Consider the following 14,432-nt stretch of genomic DNA (forward strand, 5'->3'; position numbering starts at 1 on the left):
GCTGCACATGTGTGAGGGGCCAAATTGGCAAGAAGAGCTAGGGGGAGGAGAGATCCTGAGCTTCTGGTTTCCAGACTTGAGAAAAGGCATGTGGTTCCAGATTTTCTTTAGATCCCAGAAGAAAGACTTTAGGATGACTCTGACATGAGGAATTAGCACCGCAATCATGTCCCTATCCAAAGCTTCCAACAGTAGAGACTTATGGGAATATCCCTTTGGATGACGTTGGGAACTTTCTTGATTGAGCTCCTAGTAGAAAAATCTCATTCATTCTGTGACTTTTCCAGTTTTCTGGAGAAAGTGTAGGACAGCTAAGCTGCCCTCCTCCATTCAATTAGCCATCCTGGCCAGAAATCTCTTTTTTAAACTAGGAAATAATATAAGGTATCTTAGTCTGAAGTCATTAGTCCCAACTGAATGAAACACCTTATTGAAAATAAATGTTAAGGCAACAGTGACCTACTCTGCAATCCATAGTTTTCTTTTTTATCAAAGACTTAACCAGTTTTTTAAATAGAATAACAAGAATTATATTAGCTAGGTTTTATGTAGTACCTACTATGTGTCAGGCACTTTACACATACTATATCATTTGATCTTCACAGCCATATTTTCTCCATTTTACAGTTAAGAAACAGAGGTTCAGTGACTTAGCCAAGGTCATTCAGCTAGGAAACATATGAAGCTGGATTTGATCTCAGGTCTTCCTGATTCCAGGCCAAGTGCTCTGTCTATGCATCATTTTTTTAATAGAAGACTGAGTCAAGTTCAGGAAGAAATTCTGACTCCCTGAAACTAAGATTATTAAAGTAGGAGTGGGAATATCTTTTGAATTCATCCAATTAAGAGCAGCATCTTTTTTTTTTCACTCAGCCAGATTGAATGGAACCAGGGAGTCTTTTCTCCAAAGCCACATCAATAATCATGTGTCATGTGACAGTTCTTTGGCTTAAGTAAATCAAAAAACCTTAACCCTGCTATTGAAAAACAGAAACATTTTTTAAAGTCTGAATTTTTGTACTTTCGTCAGGTAGCTGTCGAAACTTATCTTTGGGATTCTGATTACTAGAAAATGCAAGGGAATATGACTTGAGTAAGGGAGAATCCCAGTTAGTGGAAGAAACCTCTCCACTTTCGGAGCTACTTTTAAACAGAAATGTTTGAGTATCAATAAATTGTCTCTAGTGGACGTTGGATGAAATGTACAGTTCTTCCACCATTAAGTGGTGCTGTGACTGGGTAGAAGTCAGTGTGGGTTTGGACTATTCCTCTATAATAATGATAAGGATGATGACGATGATGATGACGACGACGATGATGGTGGTGGAGATGACAATGGTGATGACATAGTGCTGTATGGCTTACAAAATACTTTATAAATGTTGTCTCATTTGATCCCCACTACAACTACAACCAGATAAGTGCCATTATTATCACTGTTCCCCTACAGATGGGGAAACTGTGACTGAGAGATATAAAGATGTATGCTTGGTAAACCTTAAAGCATTATAGAAATGTTTGCTGTTACTATTACTGACTGGGTAGTTAGATGGCACCATAGTGCACAGAGTGCTGGGCCTGAAGTAAAGGAAGATTCATCATCCTGAGTTCAGATGTGACCCCCAGACACTTACTAGCTGTGTGACCCTGGGCAAGTCACTTCATGCTGTTTACCTCAGTTTCACGATCTGTAAAATTATCTGGAGAAGGAAATGGCAAACCACTCCAGTATGTTTGCCAAAAAAACCAACTCAAATGGGGTCACAAAGAGTCAAACATGACTGGACACAACAATAACAGTTATTACTGGTGGGCAAAAACTACTCAAAGGCACCAAGAGTCTCAAATCAGTGGCCTTGAAGATTCTAACAATAACGTGAAAGAAGGCTCAAGTCCAGGAAGTTAAAAAAGGGCTCCTAGTCACTTTTGTTTCCCTTCTCTTATTTCTCTTTTCCCTTACTTGACCCTTGCTACTGGAAAGGAGGAAAGAGGAGTGGATCCTTTGGAACTTGACCAAGCACACCTCTGCTCAGCTAGATCAGCTTCCCCTACACCACCATCTCCCCAGGACCTTCCTCCAGATTCAAACTAAGCTAGACACCACAAAAATTTGCTCCTTCATAAAGAATTAATAAAAGGGAATGAGATGATGACTTTGACCTCTTTCTGCTAACTCCCAGGAGCAAACTGTTGATGCCCTTTGGACCCCAGGTGATTTTGCAGTGTGCTTAAAGAATTTCCTAATGGATAGGAGAGACCTCTCAGAAGTCAAAGGAAGAAATGACTATTGTCGTTAGTTGCTGTACTATCAACTTGATGTGTAGTAGTCTTAATCAATCAAAAAGCATTTATTAAATACCTACTATGTGCTCAGGTATTACTGTAAAAGCTGGGAATCCAAATACGAAGAATGTAACAATTTACCAAATGAAATCAGGCAAAGATTCAGGGAAGAGGTATGATGGCAAACATTGATCCCAGACAAGGTCAGAACCTTGTTGTTGTTCAGTCATGTCTGACACGTCATGACCCCATTTGGGGTTATTTTGGCAGAGATACTAGAGTAGTTTGCCATTTCCTTCTCCAGCTCATTTTACAGATAAGGAAACTGAGGCAAACAGGATGAAGTGACTTGCCCAGGGTCCCATAGCTAGTAAGGGTCTGAGACCAGGAAGATGAGTCTCCCTGACTTCAAACCCAGTACTTTATCCACTTCACCAGCCAGCTGCCCTAGTTCAGGCTGGATAGAAATTGCTTAATGCAATCTCTGTGCCCTGTTCTAAGGAAACAGACTGGAAAAACATGAATAATTACCAGCAGGACAAGGCTGAATGTCTGGTATATTATTTAGGTTGTCTGGAAGCATTTACTAGCATATACAAACAGTAACAGTGCTACCTTAGGTTCTGGGGTTAGGCTCTATGCCCCTAGGTTCTAGGGACTGCAAATAAAATGAAATGATCCCTACTTCCAAAGGCCTTGCATTCTGATTTTTAGAAGGTACTCTGCCATCGATGACTCAGTCAACAATTCCAGCAAAGCTGTAGCAGCTACTTTTGTCCAAGATTTCCTCTCAGTACTTTAAGAACACCTGAGTGTTATTTGGATTGTCAGTCGATAACCGTTTATCAAGTGTCTACTATTAATGTACAGCAGCTATGTGGCACAGTATTTAGAGCTCCTGGCCTGAAGTCAAGAAGATCTGAGTTCAAATCCTGCTTCAAACACTTAATAGTTGTGTGACCTTGAGCAAGTTATTTAACTTTGTTTGGCTCAGTTTCCTCAACTGTAAAATGAGCTAGAGAAGAAAACACCATACCATTCCAGTATCTTTGCCAAGAAAACCTCAAATAGGGTCACAAAGAATTGGACACTACTGAATCAAGTGAACAACGACACTATTCTTAAACAACTGTGCTAAGCACTGAGAATGTTGTTGTCCATCCTTTGTTCTTGAGGAGGACCAGCGATATCACAAATGTGATGTCTTGACTTGGGCATGAGTTGGATTTGAGTGAGGCAGAGCAGTACGAAGTCGTCAGCCTCACTCTCTCCTCCACCAGACTCCAGGGGTGAAACAAAGGTTAAGACAGCTGGCTGTGGTCCAGGATGCCAGCACTGAGAATACAAAGAAAGGTAAAAGACAGTCCTGACCCTCAAAAGGAACTTACAGTGTAATGAAGGAAACAACAGACAAATGAGCCAGATGGAGAGATTAGAGGGTTAATTGGAGATAATCAACAGAGATGGCATTACCATGAAGAGGAATTAAGAAAGGGTTTTTAATAGAAGATGGAATTTTAGCAGGAATTTGAAGGAAGCTGGGGGTAGCTGGCACAGATAATGAGGACAAGTGTTCTGGGCATGGGGGACACATTCCTGGAGTCTGGAGATGTAGTATCTTGTTCAAGGAATGGCAAGGAGGTTACTACATTCACGGAGTACTTGGGGGCTGGAGGAAAAGGAGGAGTAAAGTATATGAAACCTGGAAAGGTAGGAGCAGGGCATGTTGGGAGGGGCTATGAATGCTAAACAGAGTATTGTATATTTTAATCTTAGAGATGATAGGGAGTCATTAGATTTCATTGAATAAGGGCAATGACATGGTCAGAACTTCACTTCAAGGAACACTGATTTGATAGTGAAGTGGAGGATGAACTGGAGTGGGAAGACTTGAGACAGGATGACCAACCAATAGAGTAGTGCAGGGATGGGATCAACTGAGGACTTAGAGGGCCACAGGTTCCCCACTCCTGTGCAACAGTCCAGGTGTGAGGTGATAAGGGCCCATGCCAGGAAAGAGAAGGTAACATATGTCAGAGATGTTAAGTAGGTAAAATCTACAGAATCTGATCACTAATTGGACATGGGGGCAGGGGACAGACAGTAACATCTAGGCTGTCCAATTGGGTGGCTGGGATGATCATGGCCCTATCAGTAGTTAAGTAATAGTAACTGGGTCTAATTAGGGCTAATCTAGACCTAATAATTGGATTTAATTAGAATAATAGTCTAATAATAATTACACTCTAGGCATTTTCAGTGGCTGTCCCCCATGCCTGACACATGCTCCCTCATCATCTCTGTTCAGAAGGTGAGAAAGTCCAGGAGGACATGGTTTGGGAAGCCGATCAAAAGTTGCCAAGAGTTAGTAACAATTAAAAAAAATAACAACTAGCATTTATATGGGATTTTATCTTCAATCAGCAGGAGAAATAGAAGGATGTAATATGTTATCCAGAAAAAAACTGACCAAGGTATATGCTGAAACAAGTCTGATATGGTCCAGTGTCTTAGCTCTTAGTTTTCTAAGCATGAAATCTATCCCAGATGGAAAACTGGTCTTAGACTAGCAATGATTCTCATGGGAAGATCTACATTAAGGCCTTCCATCCTTTGACTTTGGAGGCATTACCAAAAGCCCAGCCTAGACAGAATGTGTCATTCCCTACATCCTGCTTATTGAATTCACATTAAAGTCCATCAAAGACAGGTTTAGAACCATACTGGAAAGGTTTCCATCAGGCATTGCTCACCATTAACATGAGCTCAAAGTCTATGACCCTGGATCTGTGCATCATACCTTTAAAACTTTTTATTTTTTCTTTATTTTGTGAGGAGAGACAATCAGAGTTAAGTGACTTGCCCAAGGACTAAAAGACTTAAAAAGGCTAAACGTGGTGGCACATGCCTGTAGTCCCGGCAAGGAGGGCGACAATTAAAAAGCAATCCACATTTTGCTTAAAAGCTATTCATAGCTTACATTTAAGTTTTCATAACTTAAACTGCACTAAGAGTTTTGTGACACCCTATATATTAAGGCTTAAAAAGAGACCACAGGTCAGGGCAGTTAGAGTATGCTCCCAGCCTTACGACAGGAGCCCAGATGAATCAGCTCTAGATGGGCTTTGGAGAACTCCACATCATTTCTACACTAGGAGACCACATAAGAATGATCTCCCTTCTAAAGTATGAAATCATCCATCAAGCTGAGGCAGGCCAGTGGGATGATGTATGCTCTGAGGTTCAGGATTTCTTAAATATTGTTGCTGTCTGTCCTTTACTTTGGAAGAGGATTAAGCATGGCGTCAGGAAGGTGATGTCACACCATGCAAGTGAATTGGATTTAAGTGAGGCAGGGATGGACAAAGTCACCAGCCTCACTTTGTCCTCCAGAGCCATCTGGGTCCAGTGGCCAGATATAGATCAGGACGACTGGAGATGGTGCTTCTTGAGTGTGAGTGATAAACGATGGCTTTACTCACCAAAGTTGGCTTGACAAGTTATCCTTCAATAATCATCCCTAACCCATGGCTATGAAGGCCAGACTATGGCTATAGTCATTTAGAATACCCCTTTCATCCCTATGGCCCTATTAAAGGATTTTGGGCCTGACTTATAGAGCCTTATCAGAACCCAGGGGAGAATACACATGAGATTTTGTGGTCCACCATGATGTGTGGGAGATTAAGGCCTAGTCAACTTGTAATGAATACTATGAAAATAATTTCAGATATTTGGTATGAAATTGAAAACCTGTGGACTTTATAACCATTTCAGTAGAAGCACAGACAAAAACTGGAAACCTAGTTGTACAATATAGTAAGATCTAGTGGGTTGACCAAAGAATAGGAAGTACCCTAAATACACAAAAATGATTTCAAGCCATTGGTAGCTGCATTGAAGAAACTGGTACTAGAACTGCACTTGTTGGTTTCTAGGGTCCTTTCCACCTTTAAATCAATTGATTTAATTTAATTAATAAATCTACTAAAAATCAGATTGATTCTGTGTCTTTTAAAAAATTTTTTCCTATTTATATTAGTTAATTGATTTTGTCTTGTAACTGCCTCCATCATGATTCTTTGTCTCTAAACTTAACTCAGAAATTGAGCTGAGCCATAATGAGTTAAGTTTGGAAATCCAGTTCTGTTAATCACTGTTCTATTCTTGTATCAAGGAAATATGCTGTCCTTAATGGAGGCAGGTGGACACCAGGGAGTCTGGGGCAGTATCTTTACACCATCTAGCTATCCTCCAGGGATGTCTGGTTTGTTATCCAAAGAAGTCTGGTTTGCTCTCTGTGTCCTTGCAGATGCAGCTGGACTCAAGGAATGAACATTTCTTAGTCACAGGAGGGAAGGCAGAGGGGGGAGTGGGTAAGGGAGAGCAGGGCAGGAGCTGTTTCTAGCCCTCATCCCTAATTTCGATTCAATCCTATTTTTTTCCATGTATGGGGCTAGCCTTCCTATCTTCTGTACTCCTCAAAGCTATCAAAGACTTTTCTTTCAGGGTCTTAGTTTTGCCAGGGAAGCTGAGAGCCCATTTATTGGTAAATTTGTGCTTTACTAATAAAATAATTATGCTAGGACTTTTATGCTGGGACCTTAATTTTAACTGTTAGAGGCTGGCAACCACGAACGGGTCTGGGGGAGAGAAGTTGATCTCTGGGACAGTCTCTTGAGGGGAATTCTCCTTTAAGAGCACAACTTATAGCATTCTACTGCTCAAAAGCCTTCAGTTACCCAAAAAGGGAGTGATCATGCTTGGAATGACTAGTTATAAGGAGCAAATGAGATAATGTACGTCAATTTCTTCGTAAATCTGTAAATGCCGCATTAAGGTCATTAATAATTATTATCAAATAAAAGATATGCTTCCCCCACTATCATTTAATGCCTTCAACAGTCTGGCTCCCACCTGCCAGTCCAGGAAACCTGAATTTTACCCCATATTTCACATATGCTAGGTTGGATTACCAAATCATTCCATTATCTTGTCCTTTAAAACTTCACTGCCTGGAAGATAAATTTACCTTCTCCTCTGCATCTGGAAATCCTTTATCCAAAGTGCATCTCAGGTCCTATCTCTTCTTCGAAGGGGAAAGGAATAAACCATGTATTAAGTGCGTACTATGGGCCAGGCTTTGCACTAGTGCATTATAAATATTACCTTATCTGATCACAACAATCCTGAGAGGTAGATAATATTATTATCCTCATTTTACAGTTGAGGAAACTGAGGCAGGCAGCAGTTAAGTGATTTGCCCAGGGTTACGCAGTTAGTAAATATCTGAGGCTGTATTTGACTTGCCGGGGGTCACACTTCCAGTAAGTGTCTCAAGCTAGATTTGAACTCAGGAAGATAAGTCTTCCTAACTCGAGATTCAGTGCTCTACCCACTGTCCCAGCTAACCCATGCAAGCTGAAAACTGATCATTCACTCCTCAATTTCCCTAGAGCACTTGATCAAGTCTCTTTTGTCCTCATCACAATTGACCTCGTGCCATTCTTTTTTTCTTTTTATAAGAAAGAAAGAAAAGAAAAGAATGTTATTGATAGCCTTTGTTTTTATATGTCATTTCTGGAATTAAGGGTCCCTGACTCTTAATCCAAATTCCTTTACATTTCCCTTGTACCAAAGGAAAAACAGCTAAGCAAAATCAACCAATGTGGTCATTGTATCTGAATGTGTATGTAGCATTCCACAACCAGGACAATAGAGATCAAAATACTTATAGCAGCACTTTGTTGTGGTGTGTGTTTGTCCTTCGTTGCCGAAGAAGACCATGCCATCAGAGAAATGATGACATGACTTGCACTTGACTTTGTTTTGAGTGAGGGAGGGCTGTGCAGGTCACCAGCCTCACTTCTCCTCCAGAGCCATCTGAATCCAGTGACCAGATATTCATCAGGATGACTGGAGATGACCCAGGATGAGGCCATTGGGGTTAAGTGACTTGCCAAAGGTCACACAGCTAGTGAGTGTGTCAAGGTCTGAGGTGAGATTTGAACTCAGGTCCTCCTGATTCCTGCACTGGGTGCTCTATCCACTGCACTACCTAGCTGCCCTTTGTTGTGGTAGCAAAGAACAGGAAACAAAGTAGATGCTCATCAGCTGGGCAGTGGCCAAACAAATTGCAGGACATAAATGAAACGAGATATTATTGTTCTGAGGAAAATGATAAGTATGAGGGATTGTGAGAAGCCTGGGAAAACTTAAATGAACAGGTAAATAGAACCAGGGAAACTATGTGTGTGGGTGTAAGTATATGCATGTGTATATAAATATATACACACATACGTATTTATACACACATATGTGTGTAAAATGAATATATGTATGTATATTTATTCACACATGCATATACACATACATAAACATATGTGTATATACATATATGCCTATATACACATATACATAACATGTATGTGTGTGTATATATATAGATATGTATAGCTATATGGGGCAGCTAGTTTGCACTGTGGAGAGAGCACCATCCTTGGAGTCAGGAGGATCTGAATTCAAATGCAGTCTCAGGCACTTGCATGACCCTGGGCAAGTCATTTAACTTTGAACATATACACACACATATGCATGCACACACACATACATACATATATACACACATATACATATACACATATATATACATATACATATACACACATACATAATATATATGGGTGTGTATGTATATATATTCAAAGTGTCTATATGTGTGTATATGTATATGTATGTATGTATGTATGTATAAATGTGTATATAGGTATGTTTGCATGTATACGTGTATGTGGCTCCAACAATGTAAACTTCAAAGAAATTTTTTAATTGAATTTCAATTTTTAAAAAATTGAAAGTGAACTCTGCATCATTTTAATGACCATGCTTTCCCCAAAGAAGAGTTATGCGAAGGCACCTCCTTCTTAATCCTTTGGATTTTGGTTGTGGAAACTGACTATAATCTTAGACTCGGTGGATATATTGGCTAATTTGATGAACTTTTCTTCCCCTCTTTTTTCTTCTTTGTTATAAGAGATGACTCTGGGTCAGGGAGAGATTTGATTAGGAAATGAAGGCAATGCTAAAGCAACACGCAGCAGTTTTGAAGACCATTTATCCTCTAGCCACAAGTGTAAAAGTACCTCTTTCCATTCTCCTTCAATTTTTCTTAAGATGTTACTTTCTATATTTAGGTCTATTGAGTATATCTGTGGTTTAAGATGCTATTTCAAACCTCTTGTCCTTCCTCAAGCCAATTGCAACACCCTCTTCCACTTCTATCAAAGGCAAGAATTTGTCTCATCCTGAGGCAATACTAAAAAAATTCAGAGATGCTCTCTTAATTCTACGCTTCAAATCATTTCCCCATCATTCTCTCCTGTCTCCTTATCTGCTCCAGTCTCAGAGGAGGGGGTAGGGCTTCACCTTGCTAGCCCCATTCCCTAGACCTTCTGATCAATCCCTAATCTCTCTGATGTATCTCCTTATTCATTGCTTCTTTCGCTACTGCTTTGAAACATGCCCAGATCCCCTCCATCCTATGAAACCCTCTGCCCAAACATTAGCCTTTTAAAAGGCTGATTGCCAGAAGGTTGGGCTTGATTGATAGTTATGGGATGGGATGTATGGTCCTAAACACTAGCCCTTCTACAGATTCCCTCTACCATGTTTTTTCTTTCTTTCTTTCTTTTTGCAAATAATAGGATTGACTTTTTCTGTTCTTTGTATATTGCCACCTTTAAAGAAATTCCGAACTATTTAGAGACTTTAGCACATTTTTGAGACAAGTGCTAAATGTAGAGTTCAGTGCGACATGTGACTGTGATGAGGTTCCAAGACATTCCATTTGGATAGCTTTTATAAGCTTGAAGCTTTGCATTTATAAAACTCTCTTTGGGCTCACTGTTCCAGTCCTCACTGTCACTCATGAGTTGGAATACCAGAGAATAACTATCGTTTGTTCCTTGTTTACCAAAAGGACCAATGACGTCATGGGGTGATGTCTTGACTTTTGAGTAAATTGCATTTAAGTGAGATACAGTTGCACAAAGTCATCAGCCTCACTCTCTTGGAATCATTGAAGTCCAGTGGCAAGATAGAAGTCAAGACTGCTGGTGATGACCCAAAATGCAATGGATGACCTTAGTGTCTTTGTTGTCTGACTAAGCACTAAGAACTCCACAGCACCTGCTTCAGCCACCTTTATAGGCATTGATACAAATTGTTCTTATCTACCCATTCTGCCAGGAAAAGTCTTCACATTCTTGGAGCAGACATCCCCCTAACTCACTGACAGGTCTGAGGCCTTTCAATTATCCTCAGTTTGTTTAAGTGCCTACCAAGATGGTTTGCCAAGGTATGGCTACTGCATGCGCTACAGCTTCTGGGAGCCACAGATGAGAGTTGGGTGAATCAGGTGGACACCAAAGGTGGATGAGAAGCCCTCTCACATCAGAGGTGCTAATCTTCCTGAACACCCCTAAGACTAACTACTCCTCCCCAGACTATGTATTCCTCACAGTTCTAAAGGTAATCCTGAGGAACAGAGGTAGTTTTTCTGGTACCCACAAACTGACACAATGGTGTGCTCCCTGACGTAGCCTCCAAAACAGTGTGCTCTTACTCAACTAGATTTTTGGTTTTTTAAAAATTTATTTGTTTATTTGTTTTCAATTTTCAACAATCACTTCCTTAAGTTTTAAATTTTCTCCCCCTCCTTCTCCGTCCCCTCCCCAAGATGGCACACAATCTTATATGCGCTCTACACATACATTCTTATTAAACACATTTTCACATTAGTCAAGTTGCATAGAAGAATTAAAACAAATGGTAGAAAGCATTAGTAAAACTAAATAAAAGCAAACATAACAAAAGAGAAAACAGTCTTCTTCATTCTTCATTCCAATTGCATAGTTCTTTCTCTGGATGTGGATGGCATTTTGCCTCATGAAACCTTTGGGAATGTTTTGGGTCCTTGCATTGCTGAGAAGAGCTAAGTCTATCAAAAACAGTCCTCGCACACTGTGGCTGTTACTGTGTACAATCTTCTCTTGGTTCTGTCATCTCACTCAGCATAAGTTCATACAAGTCTATCCAGGTATTTCTGAAGTCCATCTGTTCATCATTTCTTATAGCACAATAGATTCCATTACCTTCATATACCACAACTTGTTCAGCCATTCCCCAGTTGATGGCTGTTCCCTCAATTTCAAGCTATTGGCCATCACAAAAAGAGCTGCTATAAATATTTTTGTACATGGAGGTCTTGTTCCCATTTTTATGATCTCTTCGGGATATAACCCTAGAAGCAGTATTGCTGGGTCAAAGGGTATGCACATTTTTATAGCCCTTTGGGCATAGTTCCAAATTGCTCTCCAGAATGGTTGGATCAGCTCACAGCTCCACCAACAGAATTAGTGTTCCAACTCTCCCACATCTTCTCCAACATTTATCATTTTCTTGTTTTGCCATCCAACTAGATTTTTAAAAGGGGCATTCACTGAGATGATAGAGTGAGAAGAGTTTGTAGAAAAATATTTTCCCACAAAATCCAAGGGAAAGGGGGTCTCAAGCTTACATAGCACACATGCAAAGCCTTGACAGAGTCCAGAAACTATATTTCTCTGTACCCCAAAGTGGTCAGACTCCTGGAAGTTGCCCTTCCATTTTGTAAGGACTGTAAATCATGTTTAAATCCATACTTTGTATTATGTTAATTGAGCAGTGTAAAATTCTTCCCCTTAATTATAGGAAAATCAAATGTAGGGTGTGCTACTGTAATATAAAAACTAATATGTAACTGGCTTTATGTAGAACTACCTGATAATAGATGGCCATTTATCTTATTGGGGAAAATAATTTTTAAATCCTTTCTAATGTTGAATCAAAACCTTGGATGTCCTAATTTGTAGCTTTGATAATAAATGCAACATTAAATTCATGTCTCCCCTTAATTAATGATCTTGTTTAATGACAACTCACATTCCTATAGTGTTATAAAATCTACAAAGCATCTTCTGTATAACAAAAAACAGATTTAGAAGGCAGCATAAATATTGTCATTCCCATTTTTAAGATGAGGAAACTGAGGCACAGACATCCCTATAGCTGCTAGTGCTTTCTCCCCAAAGTTTAGCTGTATTGTTTTGGGGTAGCTAGATTGTGCAGTAGATAGAGCCCTGGACCTGGTGTCCAGAGGACCTGAGTTCAAATCCAGCCTCAGACATCTAATAGCTGTGTGATGCTGGGCAAGCCACTCAATCCTGTTCCCCTCAGTTTCCTCATCTGTAACATGAGCTGGAGAAGGAAATGGCAAACTACTCCAGTATCTTTGCCAAGAAAACCCCATATGGGGTCATGAAGAATGGTCAGAACTGAAAACAACAAAATTAGTCAGTCTATAGGTATTTATTAAACATTTACCACATGCCAGGTACTGTGCAAAGCACTGAGAAAGAAAGAAAAAAAACTGGTCCCTGCCTTCAGGTAGATTCCATTTTAATGGTGGAGATGACATGTTAAAAACTAGGAACTTACCGGATATATACAGAGAAGACAGAAGGTGGCTTCAGAGGAGAAGGCACTAAGTGGGGGAGGGAAAGGGGACGGGACAGGCTTTCTGTAGAAAGTGGGGTTTGAACTGACTCTTGAAAGAAACCATGGCAACCAAGAGGCATAAGTGAGGAGGAAACATTCCAGCCTGAGGGACAGCCAATGTGAGGGCATGAAGATGGGAGATGGAGTGACAGCTGAGCAGATGCTGGTAGATCAGTACAACAGACTCATAGAGGATATCAAAGATAGTAAAATATAGGGAGACTGGAAAAGTGAAGAGGAGCTGGGTTATGAAGCGCTGAGTGGAGGAGTTTACATTTTTACCTGGAGGCAAGAGAGAACCACTGAAATGCACTGAGCTGGAGGGGTGACATGATCAGACTTACATTTCATTTCCCTTCTCATAGACTATCTATATACATTTTCTGAGGTTCTATTTGGAGTTGTGGAGTCCTTTTCTTCTTTTGTGTTTGTTTTTTAGACATCTCTGGATCCATAGCAGTGATGCCAAGATTCACATCATTCAGCCCTTCCAGTGATATGTTAGGGTCATGGACTGTAGGACAAGGGTCTCACATTTAGGGTTTTGTTGCTGTTGAATTGTTTCACTTCTCTTGGACTCTTCATGATCCCATTTGGGGTTTTCCTGGCAGAGATACTGGATTGGTCTGCTATTTCCTTCTCCAGCTCATTTTTACAGATGAGAAAATTGAGACAAATAGGGGTAAGTGACTTGCCCAGGGTCACACAGCTCTTAAGTGTCTGAGGCTGGATTTGAACTCATGAAGATGAGTCTTCCCAATTCTAAGCCCAGTACTCTATCCATGGCACCACCTCTCTGCCCTCACATTTAGGGGTCCCATAATCAAATTGAAGTTTGTTGATGACTTAAAAACTATGTGATTCTTAGCCTTTATTACTCCCTTTTCCACCACTTGGTCACCATCACTGCATAAGCAAAAGGGGGCCTCAAAGAACTTAGAGCTATTTCACATTTTTCCTTGTTTCATGCGAGGCCATGGCCAAAGACATCACCAGGTGGCTAGCCTACCAGTGATGTAGCTGTAATTACTTGGATGAGCCTAAGAAAACAGACTCAGCATTAACTCAATAGAGAAATAGGCAGGAACAGAGAGGAAACAGCAAGGGTTAGGAGGAAGGTAGATTAGGGGAGGAATTATTCATAAGGAAAAAAAAAATTTCACACTTCAATGCTAGATCATGAAGAGACGATTAAAAAGAAAGAAGGGGTAAGAAGGTGTGATTGGGAGTGGGACGAAAGGAAGAGATGAGAGGAAGGAGAACAGAAGCAGCTCACTTGAATCATTTAGCATCAAGCACCCTCCTCTCTCACCACTGTTTTTTGTAAAGGGTATAGGGGAGGGGAGATGGAGGAAAGACTGTAAAAGAAAACATACAATGAACAATTGTAACAATGGACACAAATGAGATGAATTCACACATAAAATGAAAAAGGGTGGCAGAATGTATTAGAAAACGTAATCCAACAATTTGTCACTTTCAAGAAATGTAAAGAGTCATACAGAATTAATATAAGGAATTGTGCCTCAGATGAAGTAAAAAAAAAAAAGCGG

The 14,432-nt window shown here is 40.2% G+C and overlaps 1 long non-coding RNA gene across 1 annotated transcript in view; it reads right to left on the reverse strand.

Moving 5' to 3' along the window:
- The window catches only part of LOC140499296 (uncharacterized), a 36,323-nt gene extending 23,418 nt beyond the window's left edge, over positions 1–12,905 (reverse strand). The window contains exon 1 of the long non-coding RNA XR_011965344.1: positions 12,820–12,905. This is a non-coding gene — a long non-coding RNA (uncharacterized lncRNA). The remainder of the gene's footprint in view (positions 1–12,819) is intronic.
- Between the last annotated feature and the right edge of the window lie 1,527 nt (positions 12,906–14,432).

This window comes from Notamacropus eugenii, chromosome 4, assembly GCF_028372415.1.
Source record: "Notamacropus eugenii isolate mMacEug1 chromosome 4, mMacEug1.pri_v2, whole genome shotgun sequence".
NCBI lineage: Eukaryota > Metazoa > Chordata > Mammalia > Diprotodontia > Macropodidae > Notamacropus > Notamacropus eugenii.